Consider the following 16,098-nt stretch of genomic DNA (forward strand, 5'->3'; position numbering starts at 1 on the left):
CTTAACCTTCATGTCATAGCTAGTCAGTGAATGAAGTTACCTTTTAATCAAAGAGCCTCATCCTTGTTGTCTTGGTACTAAAAACTTTTACCAATCTGAATCCTAGTATCGTACTCTAAACACTAACCCCACCTATTCCTCTGTCACCAGATGGAGAATTTAAACTTGCAGGCTTCTAACAGGGATTCTCCTGATAAGTGTGCATATCAGTGCAGCTGGACACACTTGGGAACAGCAGGCTGGCCTTCAACACCTGGCTTCAGCGGTAGGGTGGGACTCCAGGGCTTGTGCAGGTGGTTGGCAAAATCCACCTGGGCCTGGGACAGGACCTGGTTGATGATGCTGTTGGGCAGCCACCCCTTGAGGTCGATGCTGAGCAGTCACGTAAGTTTGGTCTTGGAGGGACTTCCAGTCACCAGGTGAAGCACCATGCTAGTGGGACCATGCTCCCCCCAATGACACCCTTCTGCTCCGGCATGTTCCCGAAGTCTGTGGCCATGCCAGCCAGCACACAGGTGGAGCCTTGACACTTGGCACAGCACATGCTCACACAAAGTCACAGGGCCCCACTTGGTTTCCTGCTGCCTCTGCAGCCAGCTCCTGGGCAATGAATGTATCTTTTCTGATCATCTTCTGCGAGACCTTGATCTCGTTGATATTGGGGTTCCACTCCCCCATTGCCTCCATGCACTCCATGAGCTCTTTCTAGAGCCTTTCCATGGGCTGGTCCACCACGACTTCCAGCCAGAACACCTTGCCCCATCTGGAACCACTTTACTCATCACTTTGTCCCCATTGTCAACTGGCTCTCCTTCTTCCAGCCCTCCGGGTTGCTGAGGGCTAAGGATGCCCAAGGCCTTCTGCATGGCCTCCTCCCCGCCTGCCGGAGATAGGTCAGCTCCTGGTCACTGTAGTTTTCCCCCCGCCCCCACCCAGGTTCAAGCGATTCTCGTGCCTCAGCCTCCTGAGTAGTTGGGATTACACGTCCAGCTAATTTTTGTATTTTTAGTAGAGATGGGGTTTCACCGTGTTGGTCAGGCTGCTCTCAAACTCCTAACCTCATGATCTGTCCGCCTCGGCCCCCCAACGTCCTGGTATTACAGGCGTGAGCCACCGCACCCGGCCAGAGAGTCTCTTCCAGCAGAGAACCAAGCAGAGAGCTCCGCCGCTGAACCTGGTTAATCCACGCGCTCAGAGTGGGGCCCACAGGGCCCTCCAGTTCAGCTCCTGGCCGATGCCCCTCACAGCCTGTTGCCTAAGCCCCTTCATGTTGCGCATGTGTATGTAGGAGCTCCCGGAGCACAGTTTGAATGTTGCTAGCAGCATTCTTTCCTGGCAAATGTGGCAGTGGTGGGGCCGCCAACGCCGGTGGGGCTGCCTCTTCTCTCAAGGGTGGCTCTTCGTCCTTCCTGAGCCACTCAAGCTTTGCCTCTGAGTCCCGCAGCTGCAGCCTGGACCCGGTGTTCCGCATATTAAATGTCCCCTGCTGAAGGCTGTGCATCATCATCAGGAGATATAAACGCCATCACTCGCTGGATTCTTCCCAGCAGTGCTCAGCTCCCCGCGTGGCGCCTGCTGCCATCCGTCCCGTGCATGCCTTCGCCGCTCCAGAGATGCTTGAAGTGAGGCCTGCCCTTGGAGGCTGTCCTCTGTGCCCCTCCTCACTCTGCTCTTTAATTAGAATCCAATATTTTGGCTGGGCTCGGTGGCTCAGGTCCTTCTTACAGACTCATTAAATATCGAAATCGGTAGGACATCCCTTTTTGCTTATTTATTGTCCTCATTTGGTGCTTCTCTCTGGTCTTTCCTGTCCTTTTGGAGTCACCAAAATTTGACAACAGAAACTTTGACTTCTATTTCTGATCCCATGTGATCTTCCCAGTAAGTCTAACCCTAGGATGTGATTTGTGTATCTGTTACTCTCTCACTCATATACTCCCTACTAAGATAACCTGAAGCATAACTGAGTTGTCCATTCTATGACTTAGCAAAACATATTGTTTTATTCCTCTAAATAAATTTCTCAAGGAGTTAATTATAATGCAAAGCCAGTTTACTCATTCTGGCAATGTGCAAATTCAGAAATATACAGAAAATATACAACAACCCAAATTAATCTTAATATACACATTATGTCATTAAAATCAAGGTAGATATGAATTTCTATAATCTTCATATGTAAAGCTCAATATCTTTAAGAAATATTTAGGTAATGTTGCAGTTTTAATTTGTGTCTATGTAGTTTGGTCCCCTTTGTTCCATTTTGATTTATTTCCACTCTTTGTATTGCTCCCTTGTGTTCATTTGTTTTGCTACTATTTCCTCTTTATTATTATTATTTTGATATTTACAGAATAGTTGCAAAGTTTTATAGTGAGTTCTTACCATTTACTCATGTTTCTCTAAGGTTTACATTGTAGGCAACCATGAAACACTTATCACAACTTAGAAATTCACATTCGTATGATGCTGTGAATCAAATTGCAGACTTCACTCTGATTTTATCAGTTTTTCCATTAATATCCTTTTTTTTCTGTTTCAGTATTTAATCTATGATACCATGTTGCATTTTTTTCTAGTGTTCTCCAGTTATGAGTTCTCACTGTTTATATTTGTTTTTTGTAAGCTTGATACTTTTGAATTATACTGATCAAACATTTTGTAGAATATCCTTCAGTTTGGGTTTTTCTGCTGTTTTCTCATGATTAACTGGAGTGAATAAATTTTCAGAAAAAAATACCACAGAAGTAAAATGTGCTTCTCATCACATCCTGCCTACCCCTCTTTAAATCATAACTTTCCTTCTGTTTCACTCTCACAGCTCTGATTTCTGAGCTTTCTCTTATTACAAGAATATCATCATTTTCCACCTCACATGAGTTTGTTTTCTATAAAAAAGATCTGTACCTGGAATTAAAATATTCTGCTATTCAGCATCATGATGCTTAATAGACCAGCATACTTTGAGATAATTTATAATGAACCAGTGATTTCCTACTGTATTTTTTAAGGATGCATGCTAATCACCAATGTAATGTATCTAAGATCTAGTTTCTTTTTTCCCCCATGACAGAAAACTGCAGATTTTATATAAAAATCTCAAAAAGAGAATCAAACTTAATTATAAAGCCAAATGATTGACACAAATTGGTAAATTCCCTTGACAACCTAGACAATTATTAGTTAATATAAAAGTTTTATAATAAAAACAGGCTTAATGCCACGTATTTTAATAATTACTTTTCAAAAAATGTAGTGCTAAAGAAGAAATTCTATTATCAAGGGGATAAGTTACAAATGGGCTATGATTCTAGTTTTAAAAGATTCCTCTACACGTTATTTTTAATATTAATGAAATATTGAAGTTGGTTCAAAGTTAAGAATATTTCTCATTAAGTTAAATTAGATATAATGGGGAACCACTTATTCATTTATTACTTATGCCTTTTTCTCTCATTTTTTTAAGCTCTTACACTTTTTTTTTTTTGAGTTATAGGAAGGGCATTCTGAAAAGTGTTAGGGTTAATAAGGATGGCTGACTAGCAACACCTGGGATGCACCTTTTCAACAAGAGGAACCAAAATACTGAGTAAATCTTCACATATCCAACAGATCTTTTGAGAGAGAACACTGAAATTTAATAGAGAGGCAACAGAAGATGCTTTGATTGAAGAGGGAGGTAGGAGACTTCCTGCTTGGCATTACTGGGTGCCAAGACTGACCCCCAGACCTAGATCAAACCCAAGGAAGGGGTGAGTAATGGAACCTCATGGCACCACATTCCTACTCTGGGCCACTGAGATCCTAGCTAAAGGAGTTCCCACAACCCCTACAAACCTTGGACTGTCTGGGGGCTGCCTGGAGAACACACAGAGGCACTGCCTAATCTCACCGGGAGCCCAAAAGATTTCAGTGTGTTGGGCAGCTGCAGTAGAACATGACTCACCACCCACTCCTCAAGTTTCTGTGTCCTGCCCTAAACAACTGTAGCTCATGTTGTCTGCTGCACAAGGAAAGAGTGGGGACTGTGCACATTCAGGTGCCCAAGATAGGCCACAGCACCATTGCTCTGGGACTGAGGTGCATCTGAACCACAAACTCCCATGGCTGCTGGTACCTCCCATTACTGCCTACCTGGATTTTCTTGCAGGGGCAGCCCACAGTATAGGCTTCGTTGCCCCACCTGAGTGGTTTGTTGGGCAACCTGGGAGCAGTTCACTTCCCCACCAAAGCTAGTGCTTGACCCCAAAAGGCCAAAGGACAAGTCCGCTGGCCTAGTCCCAGTTCCCCAGTAGTCAAGCACACTACCTATGGGTATAGAGATGAGAATTGTGGTCTGATCTCATGCTGGAGAGGGCCCCCCTGTGTTAGAACACAGAGAAGAGCATGACACATGCTTACATGATGGTGCGGGAGCTGTGTGCCCCTTCTTTCATGAAACCAGACTGCCAAGACTGAGGCCTGATAGTCTCAGTTTCTTCTATAGGGAGTCTTGCCATTTGTAACACCTGGGACAGCGTGGTGATCTGGGTGTGAATGCTTGAGATGAGGTTAGCTGGTCGGGTCTGTTGTTCAGATTGGACATTGGAGGGAGATCCCTGCGGGGTCAGGGGAGTAGTAAATGGGTAGTCCCCATGGCCTTTGGCTAGGCTAAAAGCCCCAGACTATCCCCTCTTTCCCTGATTAGGCACTGTGGTAAGAGGATGTACCTCCCCCATTCCCTAGAGAGTTGCCCGAGTGGCCTGAGAGCTGCCTCTACAACCCCACCAAGGTCAGGACTTGCACCCAAACCAACCCCATCTATTCCTGCCATATTGGTGGGAGAACACTGGGCAATAATATTGAACCCCATTCTTCATCCATTGCCATGGACACTCTGGTACTTCCCCCCATCAACTAAAGCCATGTAAAATTCCACTGCCATCACCACATATGCTTGTCAATTGCAAGTGCCAACTACTGATCAGGAGGTCAAACTAAATGGCCAATTACAACTTCTGCTGACATCAGTGTACAAGGCTCAGCTGGCTCTTACCCACAGGCACCACCTACTAGCGTATGGTATGGATGTACAACCAAATATAATTACTGCTGACAAAAGTATACAGTACTGGGGAACAAAATAAGCCTCTCAAGCCTCCACCTCCCCATATCTGTTGAAGACAGTGAGCCTCACCACACACAGAGCTTATTGTAGACTGCTACCACAGTCTACAAAAACAGACAAGAAACAAAAAAACTAGCATTTGAGAAATCCATTACATTAAGGCTATCTATTAGCACAAAATTTTTATACGGAGAGTTGACCCTATAAAAACACATGGAAGCAAAGCCAAAGGACCATGCCAACATATGCAATAGTCACACCCTCAAAGGAGGAAAAAAATCTCACCCAAACAAAAGCAAATTGAAAAATAAGAGGTAATAGCTTCTACAGATAAAAACCAGTCAGCACAAGAACTCAGGTACTATGATGAAACAATGTAATAACACATCCAGAGGTCACACTGGCTTTCTAGAAAGGGATTTTAACCAAAACGAAAACTTTGAAATGATAAAAGATTTAAGATACATATTGTAAGGAAGTTCAATGAGATCCAAGAGAAATTTGAAAGCCAACAAAAGAAACCAGAAAAACAATTTAGGAGATGAAAGAAGTGATAGATATAATTTTTAGAAAAACAAACAAAACCTCTGGAAACAAACAAAAAAAATCACTGAAGAAATTTCAATAATGCTGTTGAAAGCTTTAACAATGAACTAGACCAGGCAGAAGAAAGACTTTCAGAGCCTGAAGACCAGTCTTTTGAATTAATCAAGTCAAATACAAACAAAGAAAAAAAGAACTTTAAAAAATGAGCAGAGCTTTCAAATATATGGGATTATGGAAAACAACCAAACCTGCAACTTGTAGGCATTCCTAAGGGAAGGAAGAAAGAGAAAGTAAGAAGTGTGGAACTTATATTTGAGGAAATATTTTTTTTAATTTCTCAACCTTGCTAGAGACATAGATGCCCATATACAAGAAATTTAGAGAACACCTGGAAGATACTATGTAAGGTAAACATCACCAACCAACATAGTCATTAGACTATTTAAGGTCAATGTGAAACTCTGTGTCTTAAAGGCAGCTAGAGAGAAGTGTCAAATCACCTATAAATAATATCCCATTAGACTAACGACTGACTTCTCAGTTGAAACTTTCCAAGCCAGAAGAGATTGGGACCTATTTTTAGCTTTCTTTTAGAAAATGCCAGCCAAAAGAATTTTATATTCTGCCCAACTAAGTTTCATAAATGAAGAAGAAATTAAATATTTCCTTAGACAAGCAAACACTAAGGACATTTGTCACCATTGGACTAGTACTACACAAATTGCTCAAAAGAAATCTAAACATGGATATGAAAGTAAAATACTCACCTCATAACATCACACATAAGTAGAAACCTTACAAATCCTGTAAAGCAATTACACAATTGAGACTCCAAAGAACCTAGCTAGCAAACTATGACAGGAAAAAAACCTTACATATAAATATTAACATTGAACATAAATGGCATATATGCTCCACTTCCTGACCAGATATAGACCGGCAAATTAGATTTTAAAAAAAGAAGACTCAACCATCTGCTGCCTACAAGAGATCTCTCTAATGGCTAAAGACATCTACAGGCTCGAAGTAAAGAGATTGTAAACAATATATCACACAAATGAAAAGCAAAAGTGAGCAAGAGCAGCCATTCTTATATCAGATAAAACAGACGTTAAACCAACAACAGTAAAAAAGGACAAAGAAGGGCATTATATCATTAAAATGAGTTCAATAAAACCAGAAGATTTAGCTATCCTAAATATAAATGCACCCAACACAATAGCACCCATGTTCATAAAACAAGTACTATCTGACATAAGAAAATAGACTGATGGCAATACAATAATAGAGGAGATGTCAACATCTCATTGACAACACTAAACACGTCATTAAGGCAGAATAGTCAACATAGAAACTCTGGACTTAAACTGAACTCTAGAACAAATGGACCTATTGCGCACTTACAGAACATTCTACCCAACAGCCACAATATTCCTGTTGAACATAGGTGCAAAAATCCTCAAGAAAATACCAGGAAACTGAATCCAACAGCACTTTAAAAAGGCAAATCATTCAAGTGGATTTTATTCCAGAGATGCAAGGATGATACATTTGCAAATTCATAAATATGATTTGCCACATAGACAATTAAAAACAAAAAATTATATGATTACCTCAATATATGCAGGAAAGGCTTTTGATAAAATCCAACATCCCTTAATGATAAAAGCCCTCAACAAACTAGGCATTGAAGAAACACACTTCAAAATATTAAGAGTCATGTATGACAAACGCACAGTGAACATCACACCACTTGGGAAAACGTTGAAAGCATTACCCATAAGAACTGGAACTTGACAAAGAGAAATTTCACACTTCACAAAGCAAGTAACAATGTTAACAGTATACTTGTTTACCATTTTAAGTTTTACAAAAGAAAGGTTACTTTTTTTTTTGTTTTGTTGCAATGTTTGTCACTAATATTTATATTATCTTTTTTTACTTTTTTCATCTTTCGTTATTTATTGTACTGTAAGTTTCAGTGTCATTATCAAATACAAACTATTAGTTATCTTATCAGCATGGTCAATGAAAACCCATAATTTGGGTTAATGGAAATATCTTAGTATTGCATACTGAATGGTTGCCGAATGTTCCTAAATTGTTACAATTTAATACAACACTTTTCTTCATTTCCTCAGTGGAATACTAACTAATAGAAGGATAGTGAAAAGTAGTACTAATTAATCCAAGATCTTCTTATGTCAGACAACATGAAAATGAAAATGAAAATGAAAGTATGAATGGCTTACTTGAATAAATTTTTAAAAATATGACTACACATGATTTTAGCAAGCATATAATTATTTAGGCAGTCTATTCAGGAAGTCTTCACAGCTCATTGAAGAGTTCAAATGAAAACAAAACAAAACTTTGGGAAATATATCTGTCTGTTTCTGCACAGAGCCACTTTATTCCAGACGTATACCTAATAAAAGCAAATATATATGTATATATACATATATACATATGTATACATATATACATGCATACATATGTATACATATATACATGCATACATATATACACACATGTATACATATGTATATATACACATATACATACGTATACATATATACATATGTATATATACACATATGTATATATACACATATATATACACATATGTATATATACACATATATGCATATATACACATATATGCATATATACACATATATGCATATATACATATGTGTATATACACATATACACATATACGCATATATACATACATACACATATGTATATACATACACATATGTATATATACATATGTATATACACATATGTATATACATACACAAATGTATATAAATACATATGTATATACATACACATATGTATACGTATATATATTTCTCCCACATCAAATAGTTTATTCTAAATACCATAAAAATTATAGTTGACCAACTTAGTTTTAAAGAAATTTGTTCTCTTTCTTTTGAAAATAAAATAGTAACTATCACTGAAATAATACTACTTTTATCAATCTGAATATTATTAGCAGTTTTGCTTCAGTCCATAGGATCAATTTATTTGACTCTTTTCAACATTTACTAAATTAACTTTTACAACATTTACTAAATTTTACTAAATTTATCTTGGAATCCTTAGAAGACCCAATAATGAAAGTAAATACAATTATCTAACAAAACTATTCAATGTTCTTAAATGCTTATTATATTTCTCCATCTCTCTGTATAAAGTTTATTGATTAATTGCTGAAATTGTGTTTTGCTTTCTCTTACAGATAGAACATAACCATTGTCAGAAAGTTCTTATATTGCTTAGTTTTATATGTTAGCTGAAGATAGGATTCTATTTCATCAAATATTTAATACTGTACAACAGGCTTTATAATTGATTGATACTGTAACAGAAATAAATACTGGCTTACTAATAAAAAAAAGCAGAACAGTAAATCAGTATAACTAAATAAATCTAAATGATGCCACATTAGTGAAATTACAGTGACAAGTTCCTTTCTGTAACCAAGTACTTACAATACAGAATATATAAAATCTAAGTATTAGGCCCTTGACTTTGCCATTGTTATTTTTGTCTGAGCATGAGAAACAAGAGATACATTTGGCAAATGTAATCAATATGTCCCATGGTTGTTTCAATTCTATTTACTTATCGGTCTCTGAGAAAACAGTAATTTTTGTGTGTATAATCACTAAGTCTTTAAATAATTTAGCACAGTAAAATATAATGTATATGATTTAGATTAAACTAAATGAAGACACTCTTGCAGTCATATATTGGAAAAGATTAAATGCTTTTTTTCAGTCGTCACTCGGATACTTCTTAAACTAGAAAGCCTAGGTTCATTATAGTTGAAGATAACGATTCTCTGTTTGATATGGAAAATAAAAGTTTTCTCCTTAAATATATAGGACATAGAAAAACTCTTAGGAGCATAGTAAAAACAGAAGAATCTTAAACATTTTAGGAGATTTGGACCCTGAAAAAAAAATAGTCTTTAAAATCCTTCCTGTATTTGTTTCTACAATTTATTATTTCTCAACTGCAGCCCTTGCTAATTCTACTGCACTGCTTATAACACATGTTTTCAGACAAATGACTCTTTCTTTTGGCCAATATTACAGTGATTCACAAGTGCCTTTCATTTTTAAGTGCTTTACTATTATAAATCAATCTTCTCAGCAACCAGGAGAGGATAATTAACATTATCTCCATTTTACAGACAGGAAAACTACTGGAAAAAAAAAAAAAAAAGCTGAGAGCTGACGCCAAGGCACAAGGTACAGAAATATATTAGAAAGGCAGAGTTTTTCCAAGATATTTAAAGAACATTCAATTTCCTAAAGCATCAGAATGTTCTGAGTGGCAAGGAACTGGTTCTGGCAGGGTCATATAGGCGTCTCTGATGTGTCTGTACAACGATATATATCATATATTAACATACAGCAATCATAAACTACATGCCTTATATGCACCCTTCATGTATGCCTCCAGAAAATCTTCCATAATTAGGGTCTGAATATTTATTTAACCTATGTTTGGGCACACAAATATTTTATGACAAATTAATGCATATCAGTACACACTGTGTTACATGATGTGCATATTTTCTGTTTATCATATTTTTCTATGTAGTTATGTATCTTCTTTTATACTCCTAGACTTTTTTAGGGAAAAAGCTATCTTCCATTATATTATTCTAGTGCAGTCTATGTAGGAGAATAGGCCTTAACAATGGGCACTTACAATAGACAAAGGTTGGAGATGGCCACTATAATTTAATAACTTGGTATTGAATGGAATGAAAAGCAAGGTGTCAATTCAGCTTCAAGAATCTTCGCACATGTTACATAGCTTTGCTATTCCTTATGTTTTTCATGTATGAATCTGAAGAAAACAGAATAGAGTCTGGTGACGCAATGTGTGAGACAATAAAATGATATTAGCTTATGAGGAATGTGGCATAAACATCATGAAACATTTGGTGTGTCTCCTAGCTCAACACAAATACTACCTGATCAGAAATACATTTATCCTTCTCATTCTATTCAATTCTAGAAATTCCTTAAAGCATTGCCTAGTAAAACAAGTTAGGATGTTGTTCCAAAAACATCTCCCTTACACTTTATTCTCACTAGAGATAGATTCTGTTTCAAGTGAAGAAACTTGCATATGAACTGTTTTGAAGATGGTGCTTTTATTTCTCTTTTACACTAATTTATCTCCAATTAACAGATATTCTATGGGTTCCATCCAATTATAAGGGTCTAGAATATCCTGAAATTCTCTAGAGCAAGAGTTAGCCATCAACTAACCAAGGGTTAAATCTAGCCCACAGAATGTTTTTGTATGGATCAAGAACTAATTTTTTATGTGTATTTTAGGGTGTAATAACAAAAAATGTATGACAGACTATATATTGCTTTCAAAGCTTAGAATGTTACCATTGTATCTTCGAGAATGAAGCCTACCTAGCCCCTTATAAAAAAGTTTGTCAGCTTGCTAATTAAACCATCTCATCAAGTACAGTGTACATCAAAATCATATTCTATGATGTGACTTTCATGAAGACCATAATTCTGCCTGCCAAGTTTCCTGCAGTAGACTTAAAATTCACTGGGCTGTGGGTCTGGGGATGTGAGCCAGCCATTACCAAAGAACATAGATTCATGCAATGTTGAAACCATTAATGGCATCTTGCTTAAACTCTATCTTTTCTAGTTAAACAACTGAAACTGGATGAGGTGAAGTGGCTTTGCCCCATATCAAATAATAGCTTTCAGCAGAGTCAGATCATGCTGGTTCTCTTGATGCCTAGTTCAGCAATATTTTGTTGTGCTTTGGGCCACTAGGATGTAAGCAACCAAGGACAGAGACTTAAATTGTCCTTTTCACTATAATACAGACCTCAAAAAATTGCCATTTCCCTGTATCATATAAATATTTGTTAAATTAATGAATGAGAGAATGAAATACTTTGACACTCAAGGAAACTGACAGCAAGCCACAGATGGAAGTAAAGTAATATGCCAATGTTTTACTGGGTTCCATAGGACCAAATATGGTGATAATTCTTGCCATTCTTATTCACAAAGACATCTAGATTTAAGCTGAGGGTATTAGGCAGAAATCTCAATAAGGTAGTTTGTATATTTCTGGATATGAGATGAGAATCTGTTATTTTAATGTGGCACATGCCAATCCATATATTTATTTAATCCTATTTATAATTTAGTCTAATTCAGAGATTTGCAAACGGGCCCGCAAGCCAAATGGAGCCCATACCCTTTTTTAAGAAATAAAGTATTATTGAGAGTCAGTGATGTCCATTCAATTACTTATTGTCTACAGCTACTTTAGCATTGCAGTGGCAGACTGTGTACTTACAACAGATATTATAATAAATTACCTGAAAAGCATAAAATATTTTTTACCTGGCCTTTACACACAAAAAAAATCAATAAGAATAAATAAAAAATCAGTCGACATGGTTAACTGCAAGTGGTAGAGAATGGGGTGAAAGAGATATGAAGGAAATAAGGGCCAGGTGCAGTGGCTCACACCTGTAATCCCAGCACTTTGAGTGGCCGAGGCAGGCTAACCACTTGAGGTCAGCAGTTTGAGGACAGCCTGGCCAACATTGTGAAACTCTGTCTCTACTAAAAATACAAAAATTAGCCGGGTGAGTGCCTGTAATCCCAGCTACTTGGAAGGCTGAGGCAGGAGAAATGCTTGAACCTGGGAGGCAGAGTTTGCAGTGAGCCAAGATCGTGCCACTGCACTCCAGCCTGGGTGACACCGCAAGATTACGTCTCAAAAAAAAAAAAAGGAAATGACACTTCTCTGAGAATATCATTTTGTATATTGTTCTTCATATTTAAAAAAAATTAATTTTAAATAACAGGGGAGACCAAAAAATGTAAAAATAAAAATAAATTGAAACAAATGAGCCTTTTACAAATGAACACTAAGACCCCACTGATGAAAGAAGAAAAGAGAGAAAGAAACAAAAATAATCCAAATATTAATGAATATAATAGTCAACCATATTCCTTTAATTTGGGGCAGAATAAAATACTTGACAACTGCAAATAAGCCCCGAATTCTTTTTCAGTAGTTTTGTGTACAGTTTTATAGATTAAGTTATACTGGATTTATTTTGTATATATTACAAGATTGAGAAAATAAGGAAATGTGCTAATGTTGTTGGGGGTCAGGGCTCTCAGTTTGGAAAAACAGAGTTACAGATGTGTATAGGGAAAGTGCAAGAAAAACTCGGATTAGAATTGGAATCCTTGATATTAACTTGAGATTTCTAAAGTATGTATTTGTGAAAGTATATATACCTATACACACACATAGTCAATACTTATTATTCATAGAAGGCATGTTACAAAAAGTTGGCATACTGAATTTCCAGTTTCCTAGATGGAAAGCAGGGTTAGGTTCCTCCAAGTCTGTAGTCTCAATAGTTCTATCAATAGATCAATACATAAACTAGTTTTATATGTGTTTCTATTTAAATATACATTATTAAGCATGTAATGTTGATTGATTAACATTGAACTTCTGGTCAATAGCACTCTAAGCTTATTTTGCCTAGAGAAACACTAGACATCGCTTCAGCACTACCCTTATGGGCTGTTTCAAACAGTGAAATCAACAACAAAAGGCACAAAAATGAAAAAAAAAAATGTGACACTACATAGACCCTCAGACACTTGTTTACGGTATGAGCTCTGAAACAAGAAGGCAGGGTCAAACCTTGTTTGACCTCACTTGGGAACCTGTGTGTCAGTAACTCAAAATGCTTGTCTCTCTGCTGCTCCGTGAATTTCTGCAAATAGTACCTTAAGTATTGACTTTGGGGTTACAGATACATTTTGGTGAGCAGACAAACTGGCAAACATTAAATCCATAAATAATGAGAATTGACTGTTTATGTGCATGTGTATATATGTGTATGCATGTCTCTATATGTATGTTTGTATATATGTATGTATGCATATATATGGATGACTAGACATATATATATATTTTTGAGCTGTGTGGACTAAAAAGGCTTAGAAGAAAGAACTCTCTAATAGTGAAGAATATATCTAACACTCCTTTTTTTTTTTTTTGAGACGGAGTCTCGTCTGTCACCTGGGCTGGAGTGCAGTGGCATGATCTCGGCTCACTGCAATCTCCACTTTCCTATTCATGCCATTCTCGTACCTCAGCTTCCCGAGTAGCTGGGACTACAGGCGACCGCCACCACGCCCGGCTAATTTTTTGTATTTTTAGTAGAGATGGGGTTTCACCGTGTTAGTCAGGATGGTCTCCATCTCCTGATCTCGTGATCTGCCCGCCTCGGCTTCCCAGAGTGTTGGAATTACAGGCATGAGCCACAGCATCTGGCCCCAAATTTGTGTTTCTAATAACCATTTCTCATTAAAGAAACCAAAGCTCCTGTGAGAAATGACTGAGTTCAGGGTGAGACCTAAAGATAAGCTTGGAACAGTTCGTTATGCCAGGATATAAAGACGTGCTCAATAGAATAATACAGCATGTCACAAGCACAGCTGTATTATTTTACAGGGCCAGCTAGAGCAACTTGCTCTGGCCACTTCTGGGACAATCTGAGCATTAAAACAATGTTTTTTTTTTTTATCAATGCAGTTAATAAAAATGTTTGCAGAAATAAAAATATAACTCTTCTCACTACATGTTTATTTTAGCGAGTTCAGCTTTTTAACAAAAACTATGAAAAATTTATTTATTTGAACATGTAGTGCATGTAGTAAGTTTATTATTGATACTTTAAAATAAATATATATATAATCAATTTCTATATTTCTGGAAAAAATTGATAGACCTTATTCACATAAACAAAAATTCTTTGAAGTCCATAGTGTTTTTTAAAGTGGAAAATGTTCTGCATTTTTTTTTAAAAATGAGAGCTACTAGTTTTGGTCATAGAAAAAAATTGGTAAATGCTATTGCTATTATTATTATAGTTGCAAGATATGAAGGGAGTTACCATTTCTCAGAGTGAAGAGATAAGTTGTTCTTTTAGAGAAGAGTTTATTCTTCATCTCAGCTGTTCTTAAAAGATGAGCAAGTAGGAAAAAGATAGGAAGAATTTTCTTGAAGGAAGAGCAAAAAAGGATGTATGTTTGATATATTTGAAATAATGTGGCATTTATCTAATAATTTGAAGTACTATAGCTTTTTACTGCTTAGGTGGGTTATTTTTGCTTTAATAAGGACTCTAAGTAGTGAGGTAAGTATTCCTTTTAATATTAATTTTAATAAGAAAAATTACTTTTTTAAAAATAGGAGATCCTAATATAAAAGAAAAATATGAAGCCTGAATTTCCACTTAGAAATTTCCAGTGCACATTAGCTTCTCAAGCTGGGAAATAATCCAGTAAAGAAATGTGCTCTACTTTGTTTACTCAGCATTAATCACTCATTTAACCCTTAAAGGAGTATTTTGACACCAACTTCTTTTAATGTTTGGGAATACAAATGCATGGTATTATAGCATGCATATTCTTATTGTATAGTAAATGGGAAGTAATTTTTAAAATTTTGGCCATGGACTGTGATTAATTTTGCATTTATAAGTATCTGTCTACTACCAATAAATGCACTGGATTTGAAACATCATATCTAGAGGTGTGTCTCCCAAGCTAAAACAATGAGAGTTTAGATAGAGAAGGAAATAGCACGATAAAGAAGATAGAACATATCTAAGGGTTTTTAAGGCAGTAGATATATTGAGTTCCTGACAACAACTGGATGGAAAGATGTGAATGAAAGGGAGATGAGAATGATTAGATTTATATTGAGAATAAGACAAATTGTATAATTCACCAAAATAGGGAACCCAAAGTAGAGTGAGGGAAAAAAGTTGTTTAGACATATTCATTTGAGATACAAATAAACAAAAAAGTTTAAAGTTTAACTTTTAACTTTAAAAGTTAAACTAATCTCAGAAACATCAAATTCAGGAAAAAAAGTAACTTGTAGAAAATGCATGCAGTATGAAAACATATATGTAAATGTTTACTACAAAACATTAATATACATTGTTTAAAGATACATGTGGAGTAGAGTAGAGAGATAGGAATGGCAGTAAATAATCAAATAGTGGTTATGATTGATGGGAAGAAAGATATGATTGGAAAGAATACAGGAAGGTTCAAATACATTTATAACATTTTATGTCTTAGGTTGATAGAGACTAGGTGCTTAATACATATATGCACACATGCACGCACATACACATCCACATATATGAGCACATATTTATTTTTTGTAACTGAAATAAAACAAAAAAATCAGAAACTAAAACAAAAATTAAGCAGGAACTCTAGAATCAGGCTGCTTATGTGATATCTTCATGCTATATTTAGTAGTTTTACAACCTTGAGAAATGTACATAATCCCTCTAGGCATTGGGTTTC

The 16,098-nt window shown here is 36.4% G+C and overlaps 1 pseudogene; it reads right to left on the minus strand.

Moving 5' to 3' along the window:
- Nucleotides 1-246: 246 nt before the first annotated feature.
- LOC116466438 (steroidogenic acute regulatory protein, mitochondrial-like) lies at nucleotides 247-1,326 on the minus strand (annotated as a pseudogene).
- Nucleotides 1,327-16,098: the final 14,772 nt, after the last annotated feature.

The sequence above is a fragment of the Hylobates moloch genome, unplaced genomic scaffold (assembly GCF_009828535.3).
Source record: "Hylobates moloch isolate HMO894 unplaced genomic scaffold, HMol_V3 SCAFFOLD_4, whole genome shotgun sequence".
Classification (NCBI taxonomy): domain Eukaryota; kingdom Metazoa; phylum Chordata; class Mammalia; order Primates; family Hylobatidae; genus Hylobates; species Hylobates moloch.